Source organism: Gekko japonicus, unplaced genomic scaffold, assembly GCF_001447785.1.
Source record: "Gekko japonicus isolate JY-2015 unplaced genomic scaffold, Gekko_japonicus_V1.1 scaffold590, whole genome shotgun sequence".
NCBI classification, from domain to species: Eukaryota; Metazoa; Chordata; class Lepidosauria; order Squamata; family Gekkonidae; genus Gekko; species Gekko japonicus.
The window spans coordinates 147,035-155,818 of NW_015161968.1; the positions used below are offsets into that span (position 1 = coordinate 147,035).

Genomic DNA, 8,784 nt, shown 5'->3' on the forward strand with positions numbered 1-8,784 from the left:
AACGCACCCCCCCCCCCCCCCGCAAAGGAAGGGTCATCTGGAAGCATGCAAAGGCTTGAACCTCCAGATCCTGTCAAAAACTTGGAATGTTGCCACTGTACAGCAAAGCCTAGAGGTTTTTATACTGTGACCACACAGGATAGTGCTCCATCTGAATTTGTTTTGAACTACACTGGGACCCAGAAAGCCTGGATTTGGGCTTGAAATACACCCATGGTAAGAGATGCTGACAGGCCTGTAGAATGGGATATTATTTACCAAGTGATGTTCTTTACCTCCATGCTGTGAAAAGCTTCAGCTGCCCAGTTCCACACATCAAACTTCTGTTAAAGGGACAGAATATGTCACTCCAGGCCAGCTGGCATCACTGCTCACACATAGCCATTTAGTTTGGCTTGCACTTGTTTGTGTGTGTGTGTTTGTGTATCTGAGTGTTAATGGCTCATAGGTTCTGCATCATGACTATATATTTAAAGTTTGTATTTCATCTGTTCCGTCTTTAATTTATCCTGTTGTGTGGGTAGATTGCTGTTTCAATAAAAGTATCATAATCATACTTGGTGGGTGGGGGCATCGGGAATAGGCACATTTTCATTATTTTAATATGTCATTTGAAATAAACTTTGGGTTGGAGCAGGCCCGTAGCTACACTGGGGCATTTTGGGGCCTGGCCCCCTGACTTCCTACCAAGGCCCCCCACTTCCTTTTGGCCCAGACTCCCTGACTTTCTGGTAAGATGCAGCAGCCACCGTGAACTTCCCCACACTGCAGTGGCCGCCACTTCTCCTTGCCTTCCCCCTGCGCTGCACCTTTCTCCCCTGCGCTGTGCTGATCAAGTTAATTAAATTACATTTAATTGTATTAGCCACTGCCCTCCAAGGAATTTAAATGCCTCCTAACTTAGAAATTCCTGGCTACAGGCCTGGGTTGGATCCTCCATCCCACGAACATGGAATGGAACTCTCCTGCCTCCCATTACAGCCCATAGTATGCTCTTAAATGCTGCCCCTGGGAGCCTGGAAACCTGTAGAAATCATGGTGGTGGGAATGCTGTTTGAATGTTCAGTGTGATTTTGGGGGTGGGGTGAATAAGCAAAATTTGCTCCGTGTCTTCACTGGCGACAGTGCCATTCTGGTAACAGAATAAGAGGGTTGGATCCAACACCTTCTTTTTTTTTTGTCCTTCTATAAAGAAGTCTACAGATGATGCTTTTCCCATCAATGTCATTGTGTTTATTTGATGATATTGCCACTTGGATGTTATGTAATCAACAGGCATCTTGCCCCCCCTTCCATCTTCAATGCCTAGCCCAAAATATAGGACTTGTTTATAACATCTATTTTCCCAAGTTATCAACACCTTAGGTAGCTTCCATCTCTAATTTGTTTACATGTTCACAGATTTAATCAGAGGCCAAAGTGAGCTGGAAGTGAGGGGGAAGCCCTCGGATAATTAAGCCTTCTCGACTCTTCTCTATTTTGTTTCAGTGTAAGTAACCATATAAACAACAACATGGTTATGATCTCTGTTGGGGCTGAAGTGGTGGAGCTTAGAATTCATGGCAGCACAAGTTCCTTCTCACGTAAACAAGGGCTGATGACTCAAAATGGCAAGCCTGGATGAACGACCTCTAGTACTGCAGCGTATAAACAAGCCTCTGCTCAGTTTGTTGTTTTGCAGAGACTGAGAAATACACCTCACCTCAGGATGATATTAAATCCAACGATGAGTGCTCTGAACATGGCAGCAAAGAAACAGGAGAACTTGTGGTGGAGATATTGTCTGGGGCAGCATCACTTGTGTACCCTGACTCTCATACAGCCCTTAACATAGGATTAAAGAAATTAAGATACATGAAGCTACCTTTGGTTGCTGCCACACAGAGGAACAAAAGTGCATCCCGCTGTGGTAGTGTAACCTCCATTTGGGGGCTCTACAGGGCAGAACTTGGAATAGCTCTTGCAATAATTCAAAGAGAATCAAACATTTTTACTGTTCACTTCACATCATATCATGTAACAAAAACGTAGATCTTACTAACACAACCGAACAGGAATCTTTTAAAGTCCAAACAGTTAACTTTTCCCTCCTTCACAGCCCGCCACCCCCAAAGACCATCTCTTTCCTCTTGTTGGTGGCCCAAGAAGTCTCCAGCAGAACCCTCCATGCATTGGCTTCCTAGATGAGAGTCCCAAATGAACTCCCCATTATATACCACAGCCCTGAAACAATAATTCTACAAATTACAATTTAGAACAAAAGTCTCCCATAGTTACCTTAAACAAGGTGTTAAGAAACTATGCTTAAGGTTTTAGCTCCCCAGCATGGCAGCCCTGCTTCCCTCCTTTGCACACACTGCAGCTTTCTGCATCTAGAGGCTCCACCTGTTCCTGGCTCATTCCATTCCTAGCTAGGGGTTACAGTAGCAGCAGCAAGCGGTATGAAAGTGGGCAGGAGTGGTATTCACATGCCTAGCCACCAGGCACCTTGTTGCTGTCAGTGCATCTATCCCAGCCCCTCTCCTTTGCCTCTGTCACATCGGTGATGAAGCATCAATGCGACCACAGTCACTCATCTCCCCTCACAGCCCTGCCAATTACTCTCCCTTTCCCCTTTCCAGCTGAGCCATGATATAAAGCTACACCACTGCTAAGAGGGGAAAGGAAAGCCCTTTAAAGGGCTAAAAAGGGGAGAGGAAATGCAAATCTTCGCTGCACCATTTTGACGGTGGTGGAACTTACCTCTGTGCCCCTTCCCTGTATTGGCTGGGGGCAGAGTGGGTTCACATGGATTCTCCACCTGCAGCCCCCCCTCCACTTGAGTGGGTGCATCTGGGAAAACCACAAAAGGTACACAAGTGCTTCTCACAATTACTACAGTGTCATGCTGCTCTCCATTTGGGAGAAAAACCACGTGGAACAGCCTTATTCTGAGTCTGTCAAGATCAGTGTTGTTTTGTCTAGCTGACCATGGCTCTCTATGGTCTCAGGTCGAAGTCTTTCATATGCTTTTTGAAAAGTACTGGGTTCGACACATGGAAAACTTGGACCACAACATGTGTTCAGACGCGTTTATTGGACTTCACAACAAGACACACAAAACGGCCCTGCAAGGTCAACTACATACACTCCACCCGGTACACCACTGTCCCCATTGGAGGGTTTGAATCTCCCGCTAAGGGTGCTATTGGTGGACTCCCGGTGGACTAGGATCCTAGGTCCCCTTTGTGTTTGGGGACCAAGCTCCTGCTTTAGCCGCAGACCCCTGGTGGCGGTCTGTGTACATAACACTTTTAAATGGGCATGCTCCCGATTGAATTGCAGAGGAAGTCAAAGGGAAGTTGTGCAGATGAATCCAATATCTATTCTGATATGCCAGCATTTGCTTTAGAGCACAGCATTTCTTAATTCCAATTTGCATTAATGAACAGAAATACCAGCAGATGTGTGTATGACACGGGAAAACTGGAGCCTCCAACAAGAACCTTATAGCTGCAGAAATAACCCTTAAAATGCACTCTCTCCACCCTGCAGGTTTATATAGAACTCGCATGAAATTGTAATACATATTTAACTGCCTTTTCTGTATCTCATAGAAGGATATATAGTTAATAGTGGCACTCAAATGATAACTAAGGGCTCTAGCAAATGCACTGTGATGCAGTGGTACAAAAGCCACCCTCATCCATCCTGGCGAAGCATGGGCGGCTGCACACTTGCCACGAGAGTCAGGAGATGACTAGACATGAGTGAACCCAGAACAATGTGACATAACAAGATGACTTAGCCATCCCTCCCAACACAGGGGATCCATGCAATTCTTAGAATATATACATGATGCCATTGCACCATTTTTCATTTTGCTCTCATGGCTTTACTGAGCAGCAGCGTGAGCCAGGAGCCCAGGGGCTACTCTAACTTCCACTGTGCATGCATTTGCTTTATGACTGAATTCTGGCACACCAGCACCTGTTGGTTGTGTGCATGCAAAACCTGTCTACACTGTGTACTACGGCTCTTCCATAGATTTTGTTGGGTCTAGCCAGCTCTTTTGCTCAATGTCACTTAATTCCCCAGTGGTACCCATTCCACATTATTTTTGTACGTACAGGCCCCATGATCCCTAGCAAGACCTTTTTGGGTGGTCAAAGTGGGCCCGCCTCCCTTTTTTATCAGTGGAGAAGAAGGGTTTATTTTTATTTATTTTATTAGATTTGTATCCCACCCTCCCCGCAAGCAAGCTCAGGGCAGATTCCATTTGCAATAACAAAATCAATTTAAAACAACAAAATTAAAACAGAACAATAGTCATAAAATACCTAGCTAGATCTGATCAAATGCCTCAGCAACTAAGATGGAACAGTAGTGTGGGTTCCCAGGTGGCTGTTCTAATCTAGGACACCAATGGGAGGCCAACCACAGGTGGGAGAACATCTGCTGCCTCAACTAAAAGTCTGGCGGAAGAGCTCCATCTTGCAGAACTGCAGGGCCCTGGTCTCATACGGGAGCTCATTCCACCAGGTAGGGACCAGAGCCGAAAAGGCCCTGGCCCTAGTCAAGGCAAGTTGGACATCCCTGGGGCCGGGGACTACCAGAAGGTGTTGGTTTATAGATCTCAGTGCTCTACAGGGCTCATATGGGGAGAGGCAGTCCCAAAGGTATCCTGGCCCCCCGGCTGCATCTGAATCCAACCTGTCGTTACTGCTATGAGAAACACTGGTGGTTCCTACAGTTATGTGAACTGTGGATGTCATGCATTCGTGTAACTCTATGTACCTTTGGACACTTTAGCTATTTTATTTATTTGTAGTCCACTTTTCTCACTGGGGCCCAACGCAACTAGAAGGGCAACTGTATCTCATGTGGATGCTGCCCGCATCCATGTAAAGCGTGGACAAATTGTAGACTTTTGAATATTTCTGTCTTTGACTGGAGAACAAAAGTCTCACTGCAGTTAATTAACTCCTCAATAACATCTTTTAAATCTCATCCTATTTTTAAAAACACACACACACACACACACACACAGAGGAACTAACAAAGCAAAATGCCAACCCTCCCGGTGCTGTTGATGGAACTGCGCAGATTTGCACCACCTGTTGATACGGTTCGTGCTTCCTAGGATCCCAAGCGAAAGCAGACTTTCATTATTCCTAATGATCTCTTGAGTCACAGCATTGTCTTCTCGTGAATGATACATATATTGGAATATCATAAATAAATATAGATTCAGAACAAGAAAAAAGAGAAGAAGAGGAAATATTTACATTAGAAAGTACAGTGAATTAATTGCATATGTAAAGCCAATATCCAAGTTGTTACTTATGACAGATGGTATTTTATATTTTGATGTAAAATATATATATTCTTAATCATATATGTCAAGCAAAAGAGACCATATGTTGTTAAACACTTCCAAATTGTCACTTACTATGAGGGACAATCTATTCTAGAGCCATGTTTTGCCGCAGTCTATCCAGTGTGTCAATATTTGACATGCCCGAATAGACCGGAAGAGAATGAGAATCCAAAAAGATTTTGCTTCAGAATCAGTTACCGCTTGGAAGTCTTCAGACTGTACTCTTTCGGGACAGATACTGTTTAGATTCTTATGGTTGTTATTTATATATCAATACCCCGCATTTCTTCCCAAAGGGGACCCAATGTGGCTTACAATATAATTCTCCCTTCTTCTATTTTTATCCTCGCAACAACAACCCTGTGTGGTAGGTTTGCTGGCTTCTATGGCAGATTGGGGATGAGAACCCAGCTGTCCCAGTTCCTAGTCCTGATGTATCTGATGAAGGGAGCTTTGACTCTTGAAAGCTTATACCCTGGAAAGCTTGTTAGTCTCTAAGGTGCAACTGGACTCAAATCTAGATCCTCACCCAATACTGACCACTGCAGCATGCTTGTTGATTGGAACACTGTTATGCTAATCACAGAGGGGGGAAAGGGCCTCAAATCATTTGTCTTTTATGGAAAACAGTGCTTAGCTAGAACTGCTCCACAGCAAGAGCAGTTCCACAGATGATGCTCAACATGCTTTCCAGGCTGAAGACCAAGAGACGTTTTCTCAGTGCTGAAGGTGGTATGAAAGCGCTCAGTGCTTGAAGGTGGCATGATAGAATGTCATGTGAGAGTGCATTCTACCCCATTGTTGTATGTGATCAAATAGGTGGTGCAGGCTTTTAGTATGCAATGCATATTATCATTCTGACCAATATCTTTGTAGAAGCCAAGTGAAGCAAGATCTGCTATCATCCTCATGTGAGAAAAGAGCATTTGTGCTACTTCTGACAAGCCCATCAAGCATGCTTTTTGAATAACCACTCAGAGGGCTTAAGCATTTGGTCACAACAAAGCTTCACTAGTTAAATACAAGGATTGTTCAGGGATCCATAGTCTCACACTGCACTCAGTCTAGGCCATTACACATAACAGTCCTTCATGATCCCAGCTTCTAGGTATGATCACACATGTTGTTGTTTGGTATAGTGAGGCAACCCTTTTACAACAGCCCTGCAGAGCTTGGCACCAGAACATGCCAGTAGGGTGTAGGGCTCAGAGTGTCGAACTAGGACTGGGGCACCCACCATTTCTCAACCTAACTTACCACACAGAGTTGCTGTGAGCATAAAACGGAGAGCCATACTAAGCTCCTCGAAGGAAGGGCGGGGTCAAAACGCACTAGATCTACAATACCAAGCTGAGGATAGCTTGCTGGCCATGGAGAGGAGCACCCTGCAGGGGACAGAGAAACCTGGCTGTGTTGCCTGGAGGTTGTCAAGGACTCGACCTCAGTGTGTAATTGGTGAGCTGTGTCAGTGGATCACGTGCTTTGCAGGCCTAGTATGAACCTGCAATGTGATAACTGCGCTATTTTAGAAACACTGTGAAAGTGAATGGATACCATCAGGTGCCCAGTGCTATCTTTAAGTTTATCAATGGCCTGGGAGTCCCATTTTAACCCTTAAATGTCCGGGCAAATATGTTAAATGGTTTTCTAAGGCAGAGGTGGGCAGTACTTCTTTGCTTTCAAAAAAGAGCTGCCAGGGATCATGCCACCTATAATATGAATAATAATTATGTGCCATCAAGTTATAACTGACTCATGGGGACCCCAGGACTGTGGGGTTTGCAAGGCAAGAGACAAACAGAGGTGATTTGCCATTGTTTCCCCCTGCCTAGCAACTCCAGCTTTCCTTGGTGGTTTCCCATCCAAGTAATGATTACGGCAAACCATGCTTAGCTTCCAAGCACTGACAAGATCAGGCTAATCAGGGTTGCTTGGGCTGCTGATATAATATTGCTTTACATTAACCCCCTACGTAATATTACTTTATGTCTGTTTCTGTTCAATAGATCTGTGGCCAAAGATGGACATGGTGTAGGTCTGTAAGACCAGCATTATCTGTGAGAGATTCCTCCCCCCCTCTCCCTTACAGAACTGGTTCCAGAAAATGAAAACCAAGACAATATTCATGCTCTCACATTTTATGTGGTGTGAGAAGCGAATCAAACTCAGCCGAGATGAATCCAATCAAGCCTTCTGAATCTATCAGACTGAAGGCAAAGTCTGTAGAAAACTGGAGAAAATGGAATTGGGATTGGTAAGGTTGAACACCTTCACACTGTTATATGCAGCAACTCTTTCATTTATTGTTTGTTAGCTACTAATATGTAACCGAAAATGACTAAGAAGGTGTGCTCAGATGTTCTAAGCACACTTTGGTCGGGCAGCACAAGAATGCCATCAGTGCTCTGCCTTCTCGAAGACACACTTGTACAATTCAAGCAGTGCAGCAGCTACAACAGCACTCAGAGTGATGCCATACCTACATTATTAGAAACTTTTTTTTAAAGGTACTCCCCAGCAGAGGTCATTTCGGGGGGGGATCGCAGTTCCCCCAGGTGAGGTATGGGGGTGGGGCACATGATGAAGCCCCGCCCCCTGCTTCCGGCCGCCCCGCTTCTGGCCCTCATTCAGCCAGGAGGAGGCAGGAGAAGAGGGAGGGTAAGTTGCTTCCTCCCTGCCTCTCCCTACCCCTGCCTGCCTGGGGCCAGGGAGGGCCTTCGCGGGGCTTCCTTGCACTCCCGCCGGCCTTACAGGTCCACTGCCGGGCTCCTCATGGGGCTCGGCAGTGGAGCTGCAAGGCTGGCGGCAGCGGCCAGGACTGTTGGGGGCGGGATGTGTGGCCTTATGACACACTTCCAGTTATGTCAGGGGGTGTGGCCTTATGACACACTTCCGGTGATGTCAGGGGGTGTGGCATATGCTAATGACTTGTGCGCTATTCTACCACACTCAGCCAGAAAAAGAGACAGCAGGCACCCAGGAATAGCCTAGTGGGGATCTTATTTTATTTATTTAATTCAGTTGTACAGCATCTTTCTCCACAATGGGGACCTAAGATGGCTTACATCCTCCTCTCCTCTCCTCCATTTTATCCTCACAGCCACCCTGTGAGGTAGACTAGGCTGAAAGAGTATAATGGCCCCAAGGCCACCCAGTGAGCTTCCATGGCATGAGTGGGGATCTGAACCCAGGTCTGATAAATACTAGAAGAAAAGTGGGGGGGAGGAAACTCAACCCAAAATGTAGCTGTGAACTGAGAGGGTCAAACTAACATATAAATTGTATTTAAAATTACAAATATTTATTAGTGTGTACAAAAAACTAAAACATACATACAGTTAAAAGAAATAGTCTAAATAGTCTAAAGCTTATATAATCAAAGCTGAGTTATACATATCCAGTTGATGGGTAAAACTTATGACCTA

The 8,784-nt window shown here is 45.3% G+C and overlaps 1 long non-coding RNA gene across 2 annotated transcripts in view; it reads left to right on the forward strand.

The window, feature by feature from the left end:
• LOC107126128 overlaps window positions 1–7,607 on the forward strand; it is a 16,900-nt gene extending 9,293 nt beyond the window's left edge. For both annotated transcript variants that reach the window (XR_001483061.1, XR_001483062.1), the window contains exons 3-4: window positions 1,402–1,489; window positions 7,366–7,607. This is a non-coding gene — a long non-coding RNA (uncharacterized LOC107126128). The remainder of the gene's footprint in view (window positions 1–1,401; window positions 1,490–7,365) is intronic.
• The last annotated feature ends 1,177 nt before the right edge of the window (window positions 7,608–8,784 follow it).